This window comes from Oncorhynchus keta, chromosome 36, assembly GCF_023373465.1.
Source record: "Oncorhynchus keta strain PuntledgeMale-10-30-2019 chromosome 36, Oket_V2, whole genome shotgun sequence".
Lineage (NCBI taxonomy): Eukaryota > Metazoa > Chordata > Actinopteri > Salmoniformes > Salmonidae > Oncorhynchus > Oncorhynchus keta.
In genome coordinates this window covers 4,909,663-4,924,662 of record NC_068456.1, presented here as the reverse complement: position 1 = coordinate 4,924,662, position 15,000 = coordinate 4,909,663, and the positions used below count along the sequence as shown (strand labels likewise).

Genomic DNA, 15,000 nt, shown 5'->3' with positions numbered 1-15,000 from the left:
TAGGCGACACGTTGACTTTATATAGTGTACCAAGAGATTGCCCTTCGCTTACGGCCATACCAGCCTGAATACGCCCGATCTCATCCGATCTCGGAAGCTAAGCAGGGTCGGGCCTGGTTAGTACTTGGATGCGAGACCGCCTGGGAATACCAGGTGCTGTAAGCTTTTTGCTCCAGCAGAGGGTTCTCTTGTGTCATGCGTGGAGCAACTCCCTTTTATTTATCACCCTAATAATGTTGTGTCTTTTTATTGGACTAAATGCAGTTTGTTAGTGCTTCCATGCCCTGCCCTGATCAAATCAAATAATGGACAATGCGTTTACCTCAAAATCTAGGCAGTGCATTCAGCATTTCTTTTAGGCTTGGAGATGTTTGTAGTCCATTAGGGCCCTGTAAACCCCCCAAAAAATAAATAAAAATAAATAAATAAATAAATAAATAATTCCCCGTTGACCGTTTGTCCCTGCTTCTGCAGGCTTTCGCTCTCAAAAGTACACCTATTTAATAGAAATATAACACGATTAGATGTTCTATGTCCACGACAACATTTAAAACCCTAGCAGGAAACCACTTTTGAGGTCTGGGGAAAATGGAAGACATATCGATTTTGGGGTGTAGTTACACTTTTTTAGGCAAGTGTGCGCCAGGAAGAGACCTTTGTTTGGTTAAGCGGTGTTGCTGTAGCGCTCATGTGATTGCGGAGTTTGCAAAACAAATGGCCACTGGATTGATGCAAATAATCATGATATAATTCTGCCAGGCTGGCATAGGCTACTTTGCAGTTAACATTTGATTGAGAAGGTTTTTGTGGGAAGCCTTTCCTTCTCTACCACAAGAAGGTTATCATGAGCCTCATCGCCAACGGCTACACAAAGTGTAGACGTGCATGTAAAATCTCCTTGAGTTGATTTCCTCCTTAGTTCAAAGCATTTTTGAATATTGTTGAATTTCGGTTTAATGTCTGTATTTCGTGATTCCGTGTGTGCGCGCTGTATTTTATAGGGCCCTAGTCCATGAAGTTGTCATAAGTATGAACCTAGGATATGCCCCCCCAAGAGTGAAATATATGGTCAGGAAATGCAAGCAAGGTTTGAGCTTTTCAGTGTGTGTCACAAGGTGGACATATCTCTGTCCCCCAAAGAGTAGGCGACACGTTGACTTTATATAGTGTACCAAGAGATTGCCTTTCGCTTACGGCCATACCAGCCTGAATACGCCCGATCTCGTCCGATCTCGGAAGCTAAGCAGGGTCGGGCCTGGTTAGTACTTGGATGGGAGACCGCCTGGGAATACCAGGTGCTGTAAGCTTTTGCTCCAGCAGAGGGTTCTCTTGTGTCATGCGTGGAGCAACTCCCTTTTATTTATCACCCTAATAATGTTGTGTCTTTTTATTGGACTAAATGCAGTTTGTTAGTGCTTCCATGCCCTGCCCTGATCAAATCAAATAATGGACAATGCGTTTACCTCAAAATCTAGGCAGTGCATTCAGCATTTCTTTTTAGGCTTGGAGATGTTTGTAGTCCATTAGGCCCTGTAAACCCCCCCCAAAAAAAAATAAATAAATAAATAAATAAATAAATAATTCCCCGTTGACCGTTTGTCCCTGCTTCTGCAGGCTTTCGCTCTCAAAAGTACACCTATTTAATAGAAATATAACACGATTAGATGTTCTATGTCCACGACAACATTTAAAACCCTAGCAGGAAACCACTTTTGAGGTCTGGGGAAAATGGAAGACATATCGATTTTGGGGTGTAGTTACACTTTTTTAGGCAAGTGTGCGCCAGGAAGAGACCTTTGTTTGGTTAAGCGGTGTTGCTGTAGCGCTCATGTGATTGCGGAGTTTGCAAAACAAATGGCCACTGGATTGATGCAAATAATCATGATATAATTCTGCCAGGCTGGCATAGGCTACTTTGCAGTTAACATTTGATTGAGAAGGTTTTTGTGGGAAGCCTTTCCTTCTCTACCACAAGAAGGTTATCATGAGCCTCATCGCCAACGGCTACACAAAGTGTAGACGTGCATGTAAATGCATGCATGTAAAATCTCCTTGAGTTGATTTCCTCCTTAGTTCAAAGCATTTTTGAATATTGTTGAATTTCGGTTTAATGTCTGTATTTCGTGATTCCGTGTGTGCGCTGTATTTTATAGGGCCCTAGTCCATGAAGTTGTCATAAGTATGAACCTAGGATATGCCCCCCCCAAGAGTGAAATATATGGTCAGGAAATGCAAGCAAGGTTTGAGCTTTTCAGTGTGTGTCACAAGGTGGACATATCTCTGTCCCCCAAAGAGTAGGCGACACGTTGACTTTATATAGTGTACCAAGAGATTGCCTTTCGCTTACGGCCATACCAGCCTGAATACGCCCGATCTCGTCCGATCTCGGAAGCTAAGCAGGGTCGGGCCTGGTTAGTACTTGGATGGGAGACCGCCTGGGAATACCAGGTGCTGTAAGCTTTTGCTCCAGCAGAGGGTTCTCTTGTGTCATGCGTGGAGCAACTCCCTTTTATTTATCACCCTAATAATGTTGTGTCTTTTTATTGGACTAAATGCAGTTTGTTAGTGCTTCCATGCCCTGCCCTGATCAAATCAAATAATGGACAATGCGTTTACCTCAAAATCTAGGCAGTGCATTCAGCATTTCTTTTTAGGCTTGGAGATGTTTGTAGTCCATTAGGGCCCTGTAAAATCCCCCCCCCCCAAAAAAAATAAAAATAAATAAATAAATAAATAATTCCCCGTTGACCGTTTGTCCCTGCTTCTGCAGGCTTTCGCTCTCAAAAGTACACCTATTTAATAGAAATATAACACGATTAGATGTTCTATGTCCACGACAACATTTAAAACCCTAGCAGGAAACCACTTTTGAGGTCTGGGGAAAATGGAAGACATATCGATTTTGGGGTGTAGTTACACTTTTTTAGGCAAGTGTGCGCCAGGAAGAGACCTTTGTTTGGTTAAGCGGTGTTGCTGTAGCGCTCATGTGATTGCGGAGTTTGCAAAACAAATGGCCACTGGATTGATGCAAATAATCATGATATAATTCTGCCAGGCTGGCATAGGCTACTTTGCAGTTAACATTTGATTGAGAAGGTTTTTGTGGGAAGCCTTTCCTTCTCTACCACAAGAAGGTTATCATGAGCCTCATCGCCAACGGCTACACAAAGTGTAGACGTGCATGTAAAATCTCCTTGAGTTGATTTCCTCCTTAGTTCAAAGCATTTTTGAATATTGTTGAATTTCGGTTTAATGTCTGTATTTCGTGATTCCGTGTGTGCGGCTGTATTTTATAGGGCCCTAGTCCATGAAGTTGTCATAAGTATGAACCTAGGATATGCCCCCCCCCCCAAGAGTGAAATATATGGTCAGGAAATGCAAGCAAGGTTTGAGCTTTTCAGTGTGTGTCACAAGGTGGACATATCTCTGTCCCCCAAAGAGTAGGCGACACGTTGACTTTATATAGTGTACCAAGAGATTGCCTTTCGCTTACGGCCATACCAGCCTGAATACGCCCGATCTCGTCCGATCTCGGAAGCTAAGCAGGGTCGGGCCTGGTTAGTACTTGGATGGGAGACCGCCTGGGAATACCAGGTGCTGTAAGCTTTTTGCTCCAGCAGAGGGTTCTCTTGTGTCATGCGTGGAGCAACTCCCTTTTATTTATCACCCTAATAATGTTGTGTCTTTTTATTGGACTAAATGCAGTTTGTTAGTGCTTCCATGCCCTGCCCTGATCAAATCAAATAATGGACAATGCGTTTACCTCAAAATCTAGGCAGTGCATTCAGCATTTCTTTTTAGGCTTGGAGATGTTTGTAGTCCATTAGGGCCCTGTAAAATCCCCCCCCCCAAAAAAAAATAAATAAATAAATAAATAAATAATTCCCCGTTGACCGTTTGTCCCTGCTTCTGCAGGCTTTCGCTCTCAAAAGTACACCTATTTAATAGAAATATAACACGATTAGATGTTCTATGTCCACGACAACATTTAAAACCCTAGCAGGAAACCACTTTTGAGGTCTGGGGAAAATGGAAGACATATCGATTTTGGGGTGTAGTTACACTTTTTTAGGCAAGTGTGCGCCAGGAAGAGACCTTTGTTTGGTTAAGCGGTGTTGCTGTAGCGCTCATGTGATTGCGGAGTTTGCAAAACAAATGGACACTGGATTGATGCAAATAATCATGATATAATTCTGCCAGGCTGGCATAGGCTACTTTGCAGTTAACATTTGATTGAGAAGGTTTTTGTGGGAAGCCTTTCCTTCTCTACCACAAGAAGGTTATCATGAGCCTCATCGCCAACGGCTACACAAAGTGTAGACGTGCATGTAAAATCTCCTTGAGTTGATTTCCTCCTTAGTTCAAAGCATTTTTGAATATTGTTGAATTTCGGTTTAATGTCTGTATTTCGTGATTCCGTGTGGGCGCGCTGTATTTTATAGGGCCCTAGTCCATGAAGTTGTCATAAGTATGAACCTAGGATATGCCCCCCCCCCCCAAGAGTGAAATATATGGTCTGGAAATGCAAGCAAGGTTTGAGCTTTTCAGTGTGTCACAAGGTGGACATTTCTCTGTCCCCCAAAGAGTAGGCGACACGTTGACTTTATATAGTGTACCAAGAGATTGCCTTTCGCTTACGGCCATTACCAGCCTGAGTACGCCCGATCTCGTCCGATCTCGGAAGCTAAGCAGGGTCGGGCCTGGTTAGTACTTGATGGGAGACCGCCTGGGAATACCAGGTGCTGTAAGCTTTTTGCTCCAGCAGAGGGTTCTCTTGTGTCATGCGTGGAGCAACTCCCTTTATTTATCACCCTAATAATGTTGTGTCTTTTTATTGGACTAAATGCAGTTTGTTAGTGCTTCCATGCCCTGCCCTGATCAAATCAAATAATGGACAATGCGTTTACCTCAAAATCTAGGCAGTGCATTCAGCATTTCTTTTAGGCTTGGAGATGTTTGTAGTCCATTAGGGCCCTGTAAAATCCCCCAAAAAAAAAAATAAATAAATAAATAAATAAATAAATAAATAATCCCGTTGACCGTTGTCCCTGCTTCTGCAGGCTTTCGCTCTCAAAAGTACACCTATTTAATAGAAATATAACACGATTAGATGTTCTATGTCCACGACAACATTTAAAACCCTAGCAGGAAACCACTTTTGAGGTCTGGGGAAAATGGAAGACATATCGATTTTGGGGTGTAGTTACACTTTTTTAGGCAAGTGTGCGCCAGGAAGAGACCTTTGTTTGGTTAAGCGGTGTTGCTGTAGCGCTCATGTGATTGCGGAGTTTGCAAAACAAATGGCCACTGGATTGATGCAAATAATCATGATATAATTCTGCCAGGCTGGCATAGGCTACTTTGCAGTTAACATTTGATTGAGAAGGTTTTTGTGGGAAGCCTTTCCTTCTCTACCACAAGAAGGTTATCATGAGCCTCATCGCCAACGGCTACACAAAGTGTAGACGTGCATGTAAAATCTCCTTGAGTTGATTTCCTCCTTAGTTCAAAGCATTTTTGAATATTGTTGAATTTCGGTTTAATGTCTGTATTTCGTGATTCCGTGTGTGCTGTATTTTATAGGGCCCTAGTCCATGAAGTTGTCATAAGTATGAACCTAGGATATGCCCCCCCCAAGAGTGAAATATATGGTCAGGAAATGCAAGCAAGGTTTGAGCTTTTCAGTGTGTGTCACAAGGTGGACATATCTCTGTCCCCCAAAGAGTAGGCGACACGTTGACTTTATATAGTGTACCAAGAGATTGCCCTTCGCTTACGGCCATACCAGCCTGAATACGCCCGATCTCGTCCGATCTCGGAAGCTAAGCAGGGTCGGGCCTGGTTAGTACTTGGATTGGAGACCGCCTGGGAATACCAGGTGCTGTAAGCTTTTTGCTCCAGCAGAGGGTTCTCTTGTGTCATGCGTGGAGCAACTCCCTTTTATTTATCACCCTAATAATGTTGTGTCTTTTTATTGGACTAAATGCAGTTTGTTAGTGCTTCCATGCCCTGCCCTGATCAAATCAAATAATGGACAATGCGTTTACCTCAAAATCTAGGCAGTGCATTCAGCATTTCTTTTTAGGCTTGGAGATGTTTGTAGTCCATTAGGGCCCTGTAAAATCCCCCAAAAAAAAAAAATAAATAAATAAATAAATAAATAATTCCCGTTGACCGTTTGTCCCTGCTTCTGCAGGCTTTCGCTCTCAAAAGTACACCTATTTAATAGAAATATAACACGATTAGATGTTCTATGTCCACGACAACATTTAAAACCCTAGCAGGAAACCACTTTTGAGGTCTGGGGAAAATGGAAGACATATCGATTTTGGGGTGTAGTTACACTTTTTTAGGCAAGTGTGCGCCAGGAAGAGACCTTTGTTTGGTTAAGCGGTGTTGCTGTAGCGCTCATGTGATTGCGGAGTTTGCAAAACAAATGGCCACTGGATTGATGCAAATAATCATGATATAATTCTGCCAGGCTGGCATAGGCTACTTTGCAGTTAACATTTGATTGAGAAGGTTTTTGTGGGAAGCCTTTCCTTCTCTACCACAAGAAGGTTATCATGAGCCTCATCGCAACGGCTACACAAAGTGTAGACGTGCATGTAAAATCTCCTTGAGTTGATTTCCTCCTTAGTTCAAAGCATTTTTTGAATATTGTTGAATTTCGGTTTAATGTCTGTATTTCGTGATTCCGTGTGTGCGCGCTGTATTTTATAGGGCCCTAGTCCATGAAGTTGTCATAAGTATGAACCTAGGATATGCCCCCCCCAAGAGTGAAATATATGGTCAGGAAATGCAAGCAAGGTTTGAGCTTTTCAGTGTGTGTCACAAGAGTAGGCGACACGTTGACTTTATATAGTGTACCAAGAGATTGCCCTTCGCTTACGGCCATACCAGCCTGAATACGCCCGATCTCGTCCGATCTCGGAAGCTAAGCAGGGTCGGGCCTGGTTAGTACTTGGATGGGAGACCGCCTGGGAATACCAGGTGCTGTAAGCTTTTTGCTCCAGCAGAGGGTTCTCTTGTGTCATGCGTGAGCAACTCCCTTTATTTATCACCCTAATAATGTTGTGTCTTTTTTATTGGACTAAATGCAGTTTGTTAGTGCTTCCATGCCCTGCCCTGATCAAATCAAATAATGGACAATGCGTTTACCTCAAAATCTAGGCAGTGCATTCAGCATTTCTTTTAGGCTTGGAGATGTTTGTAGTCCATTAGGCCCTGTAAAATCCCCCCAAAAAAATAAATAAATAAATAAATAAATAAATAAATAATTCCCGTTGACCGTTTGTCCCTGCTTCTGCAGGCTTTCGCTCTCAAAAGTACACCTATTTAATAGAAATATAACACGATTAGATGTTCTATGTCCACGACAACATTTAAAACCCTAGCAGGAAACCACTTTTGAGGTCTGGGGAAAATGGAAGACATATCGATTTTGGGGTGTAGTTACACTTTTTAGGCAAGTGTGCGCCAGGAAGAGACCTTTGTTTGGTTAAGCGGTGTTGCTGTAGCGCTCATGTGATTGCGGAGTTTGCAAAACAAATGGCCACTGGATTGATGCAAATAATCATGATATAATTCTGCCAGGCTGGCATAGGCTACTTTGCAGTTAACATTTGATTGAGAAGGTTTTTGTGGAAGCCTTTCCTTCTCTACCACAAGAAGGTTATCATGAGCCTCATCGCCAACGGCTACACAAAGTGTAGACGTGCATGTAAAATCTCCTTGAGTTGATTTCCTCCTTAGTTCAAAGCATTTTTGAATATTGTTGAATTTCGGTTTAATGTCTGTATTTCGTGATTCCGTGTGTGCGCTGTATTTTATAGGGCCCTAGTCCATGAAGTTGTCATAAGTATGAACCTAGGATATGCCCCCCAAGAGTGAAATATATGGTCAGGAAATGCAAGCAAGGTTTGAGCTTTTCAGTGTGTGTCACAAGGTGGACATATCTCTGTCCCCCAAAGAGTAGGCGACACGTTGACTTTATATAGTGTACCAAGAGATTGCCTTCGCTTACGGCCATACCAGCCTGAATACGCCCGATCTCGTCCGATCTCGGAAGCTAAGCAGGGTCGGGCCTGGTTAGTACTTGGATGGGAGACCGCCTGGGAATACCAGGTGCTGTAAGCTTTTGCTCCAGCAGAGGGTTCTCTTGTGTCATGCGTGGAGCAACTCCCTTTTATTTATCACCCTAATAATGTTGTGTCTTTTATTGACTAAATGCAGTTTGTTAGTGCTTCCATGCCCTGCCCTGATCAAATCAAATAATGGACAATGCGTTTACCTCAAAATCTAGGCAGTGCATTCAGCATTTCTTTAGGCTTGGAGATGTTTGTAGTCCATTAGGCCCTGTAAAATCCCCCCAAAAAAAAATAAATAAATAAATAAATAAATAAATAAATAATTCTCAAGACTGTTTGTCCCTGCTTCTGCAGGCTTTCGCTCTCAAAAGTACACCTATTTAATAGAAATATAACACATTAGATGTTCTATGTCCACGACAACATTTAAAACCCTAGCAGGAAACCACTTTTGAGGTCTGGGGAAAATGGAAGACATATCGATTTTGGGGTGTAGTTACACTTTTTAGGCAAGTGTGCGCCAGGAAGAGACCTTTGTTTGGTTAAGCGGTGTTGCTGTAGCGCTCATGTGATTGCGGAGTTTGCAAAACAAATGGCCACTGGATTGATGCAAATAATCATGATATAATTCTGCCAGGCTGGCATAGGCTACTTTGCAGTTAACATTTGATTGAGAAGGTTTTGTGGGAAGCCTTTCCTTCTACCACAAGAAGGTTATCATGAGCCTCATCGCCAACTACACAAAGTGTAGACGTGCATGTAAAATCTCCTTGAGTTGATTTCCTCCTTAGTTCAAAGCATTTTTGAATATTGTTGAATTTCGGTTTAATGTCTGTATTTCGTGATTCCGTGTGTGTGCGCGCTGTATTTTATAGGGCCCTAGTCCATGAAGTTGTCATAAGTATGAACCTAGGATATGCCCCCAAGAGTGAAATATATGGTCAGGAAATGCAAGCAAGGTTTGAGCTTTTCAGTGTGTGTCACAAGGTGGACATATCTCTGTCCCCCAAAGAGTAGGCGACACGTTGACTTTATATAGTGTACCAAGAGATTGCCTTCGCTTGCGCCATACCAGCCTGAATACGCCCGATCTCGTCCGATCTCGGAAGCTAAGCAGGGTCGGGCCTGGTTAGTACTTGGATGGGAGACCGCCTGGGAATACCAGGTGCTGTAAGCTTTTTTGCTCCAGCAGAGGGTTCTCTTGTGTCATGCGTGGAGCAACTCCTTTTATTTATCACCCTAATAATGTTGTGTCTTTTTTATTGGACTAAATGCAGTTTGTTAGTGCTTCCATGCCCTGCCCTGATCAAATCAAATAATGGACAATGCGTTTACCTCAAAATCTAGGCAGTGCATTCAGCATTTCTTTTTAGGCTTGGAGATGTTTGTAGTCCATTAGGCCCTGTAAACCCCCAAAAAAATAAATAAAAATAAATAAATAAATAAATAAATAATTCCCCGTTGACCCGTTTGTCCCTGCTTCTGCAGGCTTTCGCTCTCAAAAGTACACCTATTTAATAGAAATATAACACGATTAGATGTTCTATGTCCACGACAACATTTAAAACCCTAGCAGGAAACCACTTTTGAGGTCTGGGGAAAAAATGGAAGACATATCGATTTTGGGGTGTAGTTACACTTTTTTAGGCAAGTGTGCGCCAGGAAGAGACCTTTGTTTGGTTAAGCGGTGTTGCTGTAGCGCTCATGTGATTGCGGAGTTTGCAAAACAAATGGCCACTGGATTGATGCAAATAATCATGATATAATTCTGCCAGGCTGGCATAGGCTACTTTGCAAACATTTGATTGAGAAGGTTTTTGTGGATTTCCTTCTCTACCACAAGAAGGTTATCATGAGCCTCATCGCCAACGGCTACACAAAGTGTAGACGTGCATGTAAAATTTGTAAAATCTCCTTGAGTTGATTTCCTCCTTAGTTCAAAGCATTTTTGAATATTGTTGAATTTCTTTAATGTCTGTATTTCGTGATTCCGTGTGTGCGCTGTATTTTATAGGGCCCTAGTCCATGAAGTTGTCATAAGTATGAACCTAGGATATGCCCCCCCCAAGAGTGAAATATATGGTCAGGAAATGCAAGCAAGGTTTGAGCTTTTCAGTGTGTGTCACAAGGTGGACATATCTCTGTCCCCCAAGAGTAGGCAACACGTTGACTTTATATAGTGTACCAAGAGATTGCCTTCGCTTTACGGCCATACCAGCCTGAATATCTCGTCGATCTCGGAAGCTAAGCAGGGTCGGGCCTGGTTAGTACTTGAAGACCGCCTCTGAATGGTGAGATACTTGGAAGCTAAGCAGGGGTCGGGAGAGTACTTGACCGGGGAATACCAGGTGCTGTAAGCTTTTTGCTCCAGCAGAGGGTTCTCTTGTGTCATGCGTGGAGCAACTCCTTTTATTTATCACCCTAATAATGTTTGTGTCTTTTATTGGACTAAATGCAGTTTGTTAGTGCTTCCATGCCCTGCCCTGATCAAATCAAATAATGGACAATGCGTTTACCTCAAAATCTAGGCAGTGCATTCAGCATTTCTTTTAGGCTTGGAGATGTTTGTAGTCCATTAGGGCCCTGTAAAATCCCCCAAAAAAAAAAAAAAAAATAAATAAATAAATAAATAAATAATTCCCCGTTGACCGTTGTCCCTGCTTCTGCAGGCTTTCGCTCTCAAAAGTACACCTATTTAATAGAAATATAACACGATTAGATGTTCTATGTCGACAAACATTTAAAACCCTAGCAGGAAACCACTTTTGAGGTCTGGGGAAAATGGAAGACATATCGATTTTGGGGTGTAGTTACACTTTTTTAGGCAAGTGTGCGCAAGAACATTTAAAAACCCTAGCAGGAAACCACTTTTCTGGGGGGGTGTAGTTACACTTTTTTAGGCAAGTGTGCGCCAGGAAGAGACCTTTGTTTGGTTAAGCGGTGTTGCTGTAGCGCTCATGTGATTGCGAGTTTGCAAAACAAATGGCCACTGGATTGATGCAAATAATCATGATATAATTCTGCCAGGCTGGCATAGGCTACTTTGCAGTTAACATTTGTTTCAAAGATAATTGTGTAGTCTGACCGATTCCCTAGGTTAGCTAGCCAGCTATTGTCGTTCTTTTAACAACAACGTAAACAACACTGCTAGCTAGCCAGCTAGCCCCGAATAGCAGCACTGTAGAATTATTACACTCAACGCCAGATTAGTGTAGTGTCAACAACGCAGCTACTGCCAGCTAGCCTACTTTAGCAGTACTGTATCATTTTAATCATTTTAGTCAATAAGATTCTTGCTACGTAAGCTTAACTTTCTGAACATTCGAGACGTGTAGTCCGCTTGTCATTCCAATTTCCTTGCATTAGCGTAGCCTTTTCTGTAGCCTGTCAACTATGTGTCTGTCTATCCCTGTTCTCTCCTCTCTGCACAGACCATACAAACGCTCCACACCGCGTGGGCGCACCACCCTAACCTGGTGGTCCCAGCGTACGACCCACGTGGAGTTCCAGGTCTCTGGTAGCCTCTGGAACTGCCAATCTGCGGCCAACAAGGCAGAGTTCATCTCAGCCTATGCCTCCCTCCAGTCCCTTGACTTCTGGCACTGACGGAAACATGGATCACCACAGATAACACTGCTACTCCTACTGCTCTCTCCTCGTCCGCCCACGTGTTCTCGCACACCCCGAGAGCTTCTGGTCAGCGGGTGGTGGCACCGGGATCCTCATCTCTCCCAAGTGGTCTTTCTCTCTTTTCCCCTTACCCATCTGTCTATTGCCTCCTTGAATTCCATGCTGTCACAGTTACCAGCCCTTCAAGCTTAACATCCTTATCATTTATCGCCCTCCAGGTTCCCTCGGAGAGTTCATCAATGAGCTTGATGCCTTGATAATCTCCTTTCCTGAGGACGGCTCACCTCTCACAGTTCTGGGCGACTTTAACCTCCCCACGTCTACCTTTGACTCATTCCTCTCTGCCTCCTTCTTTTCCACTCCTCTCCTCTTTGACCTCACCCTCTCACCCTCCCCCCTACTCACAAGGCAGGCAATACGCTTGACCTCATCTTTACTAGATGCTGTTCTTCCACTAACCTCATTGCAACTCCCTCCAAGTCTCCGACCACTACCTTGTATCCTTTTCCCTCGCTCTCATCCAACACTTCCCACACTGCCCCCTACCGGATGGTATCGCGCGTCCCAATCTTCGCTCTCTCTCCCCCGCTACTCTCTCCTCTTCCATCCTATCTTCTCTTCCTCTGCTCAAACTTTCTCCAACCTATCTCCTGATTCTGCCTCCCTCAACCCTCCTCTCCTCCCTTACTGCATCCTTTGACTCCCTATGTCCCCTATTCTCCAGGCCGGCTCGGTCCTCCCTCCCTCGCTCCATTGCTCGACGACTCATTGCGAGCTCACAGAACAGGGTTCCGGGCAGCCGAGGCGGAAATGGAGGAAAAACTCGCCTCCCTGCAGACCTGGCATCCTTTCACTCCCTCCTCTCTACATTTTCCTCCTCTGTCTCTGCTGCTAAAGCCACTTTCTACCATTCTAAATTCCAAGCATCTGCCTCTAACCCTAGGAAGCTCTTTGCCACCTTCTCCTCCCCTCCTGAATCCTCCCCTCCCCCTCCTCCCCTCTCTGCAGATGACTTCGTCAACCATTTTGAAAAGAAGGTCGATGACATCCGATCCTCGTTGCTAAGTCAAACGACACCGCTGGTTCTGCTCACACTGCCCTACCCTATGCTCTGACCTCTTTCTCCCCTCTCTCCAGATGAAATCTCGTCTTGTGACGTCGGCCGCCCAACAACCTGCCCGCTGACCTATCCCTCCTCTCTTCTCCAGACCATTTCCGAGACCTTCCTTACCTTACCTCGCTCATCAACTCATCCCTGACCGCTGGCTACGTCCCTCCCGTCTTCAAGAGAGCGAGAGTTGCACCCCTTCTGAAAAAACCTACACTCGATCCCTCCGATGTCAACAACTACAGACCAGTATCCCTTCTCTCTTTTCTCTCCAAAACTCTTGAGCGTGCCGTCCTTGGCCAGCTCTACCGCTATCTCTCTCAGAATGACCTTCTTGATCCAAATCAGTCAGGTTTCAAGACTAGTCATTCAACTGAGACTGCTCTTCTCTGTATCACGGAGGCGCTCCGCACTGCTAAAGCTAACTCTCTCTCCTCTGCTCTCATCCTTCTAGACCTATCGGCTGCCTTCGATACTGTGAACCATCAGATCCTCCTCTCCACCCTCTCCGAGTTGGGCATCTCCGGCGCGGCCCACGCTTGGATTGCGTCCTACCTGACAGGTCGCTCCTACCAGGTGGCGTGGCGAGAATCTGTCTCCTCACCACGCGCTCTCACCACTGGTGTCCCCCAGGGCTCTGTTCTAGGCCCTCTCTTATTCTCGCTATACACCAAGTCACTTGGCTCTGTCATAACCTCACATGGTCTCTCCTATCATTGCTATGCAGACGACACACAATTAATCTTCTCCTTTCCCCCTTCTGATGACCAGGTGGCGAATCGCATCTCTGCATGTCTGGCAGACATATCAGTGTGGATGACGGATCACCACCTCAAGCTGAACCTCAGCAAGACGGAGCTCCTCTTCCTCCCGGGGAAGGACTGCCCGTTCCATGATCTCGCCATCACGGTTGACAACTCCATTGTGTCCTCCTCCCAGAGCGCTAAGAACCTTGGCGTGATCCTGGACAACACCCTGACGTTCTCAACTAACATCAAGGCGGTGTCCCGTTCCTGTAGGTTCATGCTCTACAACATCCGCAGAGTACGACCCTGCCTCACACAGGAAGCGGCGCAGGTCCTAATCCAGGCACTTGTCATCTCCCGTCTTGATTACTGCAACTCGCTGTTGGCTGGGCTCCCTGCCTGTGCCATTAAACCCCTACAACTCATCCAGAACGCCGCAGCCCGTCTGGTGTTCAACCTTCCCAAGTTCTCTCACGTCACCCCGCTCCTCCGCTCTCTCCACTGGCTTCCAGTTGAAGCTCGCATCCGCTACAAGACCATGGTGCTCGCCTACGGAGCTGTGAGGGGAACGGCACCTCAGTACCTCCAGGCTCTGATCAGGCCCTACACCCAAACAAGGGCACTGCGTTCATCCACCTCTGGCCTGCTCGCCTCCCTACCACTGAGGAAGTACAGTTCCCGCTCAGCCCAGTCAAAACTGTTCGCTGCTCTGGCCCCCAATGGTGGAACAAACTCCCTCACGACGCCAGGACAGCGGAGTCAATCACCACCTTCCGGAGACACCTGAAACCCCACCTCTTCAAGGAATACCTAGGATAGGGTAAGTAAGGGTAAGTAATCCTTCTCACCCCCCTTCTCCCCCAACAAGATTTAGATGCAAGTGGCTGTTCCACTGGTTGTCATAAGGTGTATGCACCAATTTGTAAGTCGCTCTGGATAAGAGCGTCTGCTAAATGACTTAAATGTAAATGTAAATGTAAACTGCTATCATTAGCCATTACACCCATACCACTACTACTACTACCACCACCATCACTAAACTGCTATCATTACCATTACCACCCATACCACTACTACTACCACCACCATCACTAAACTGCTATCATTACCATTACCACCCATACCATCATACTACCACCACCATCACTAAACTGCTATCATTACCATTACCACCCATACCACTACTACTACCACCACCATCAATAAACTGCTGTCATTACCATTACCACCCATACCACTACTACTACCACCACCATCACTAACTACTATCCGTACCATTACCACCTATACCACTACTACCACCACCATCACTAAACTGCTATCATTACCATTACCACCCATACCACTACTGCCACCACCACTATCACTAACCTGCTATCCGTACCATTACCACCCATACTACTACTACTACCACCACCATCATTAA

General features: G+C 44.9%; 9 non-coding genes across 9 annotated transcripts; all 9 read left to right on the top strand.

Annotated features, from left to right (window-relative positions):
• Nucleotides 1–46: 46 nt before the first annotated feature.
• LOC127916567 (5S ribosomal RNA) lies at nucleotides 47–165 on the top strand. The gene has a single exon (XR_008095356.1). It is a non-coding gene; the product is annotated as a 5S ribosomal RNA (ribosomal RNA).
• A 1,023-nt stretch (nucleotides 166–1,188) lies between these two features.
• On the top strand, nucleotides 1,189–1,307 carry LOC127916579 (5S ribosomal RNA). Its single transcript, XR_008095364.1, has one exon. It is a non-coding gene; the product is annotated as a 5S ribosomal RNA (ribosomal RNA).
• Nucleotides 1,308–2,341: 1,034 nt separating this feature from the next.
• Nucleotides 2,342–2,460, top strand: LOC127916577 (5S ribosomal RNA). The gene has a single exon (XR_008095363.1). It is a non-coding gene; the product is annotated as a 5S ribosomal RNA (ribosomal RNA).
• A 1,027-nt stretch (nucleotides 2,461–3,487) lies between these two features.
• LOC127916576 (5S ribosomal RNA) lies at nucleotides 3,488–3,606 on the top strand. Its single transcript, XR_008095362.1, has one exon. It is a non-coding gene; the product is annotated as a 5S ribosomal RNA (ribosomal RNA).
• Nucleotides 3,607–4,632: 1,026 nt separating this feature from the next.
• LOC127916571 (5S ribosomal RNA) lies at nucleotides 4,633–4,751 on the top strand. Its single transcript, XR_008095360.1, has one exon. It is a non-coding gene; the product is annotated as a 5S ribosomal RNA (ribosomal RNA).
• A 1,020-nt stretch (nucleotides 4,752–5,771) lies between these two features.
• Nucleotides 5,772–5,890, top strand: LOC127916568 (5S ribosomal RNA). The gene has a single exon (XR_008095357.1). It is a non-coding gene; the product is annotated as a 5S ribosomal RNA (ribosomal RNA).
• Nucleotides 5,891–6,886: 996 nt separating this feature from the next.
• On the top strand, nucleotides 6,887–7,005 carry LOC127916573 (5S ribosomal RNA). Its single transcript, XR_008095361.1, has one exon. It is a non-coding gene; the product is annotated as a 5S ribosomal RNA (ribosomal RNA).
• A 1,015-nt stretch (nucleotides 7,006–8,020) lies between these two features.
• LOC127916562 (5S ribosomal RNA) lies at nucleotides 8,021–8,139 on the top strand. Its single transcript, XR_008095351.1, has one exon. It is a non-coding gene; the product is annotated as a 5S ribosomal RNA (ribosomal RNA).
• Nucleotides 8,140–9,149: 1,010 nt separating this feature from the next.
• LOC127916570 (5S ribosomal RNA) lies at nucleotides 9,150–9,267 on the top strand. The gene has a single exon (XR_008095359.1). It is a non-coding gene; the product is annotated as a 5S ribosomal RNA (ribosomal RNA).
• The last annotated feature ends 5,733 nt before the right edge of the window (nucleotides 9,268–15,000 follow it).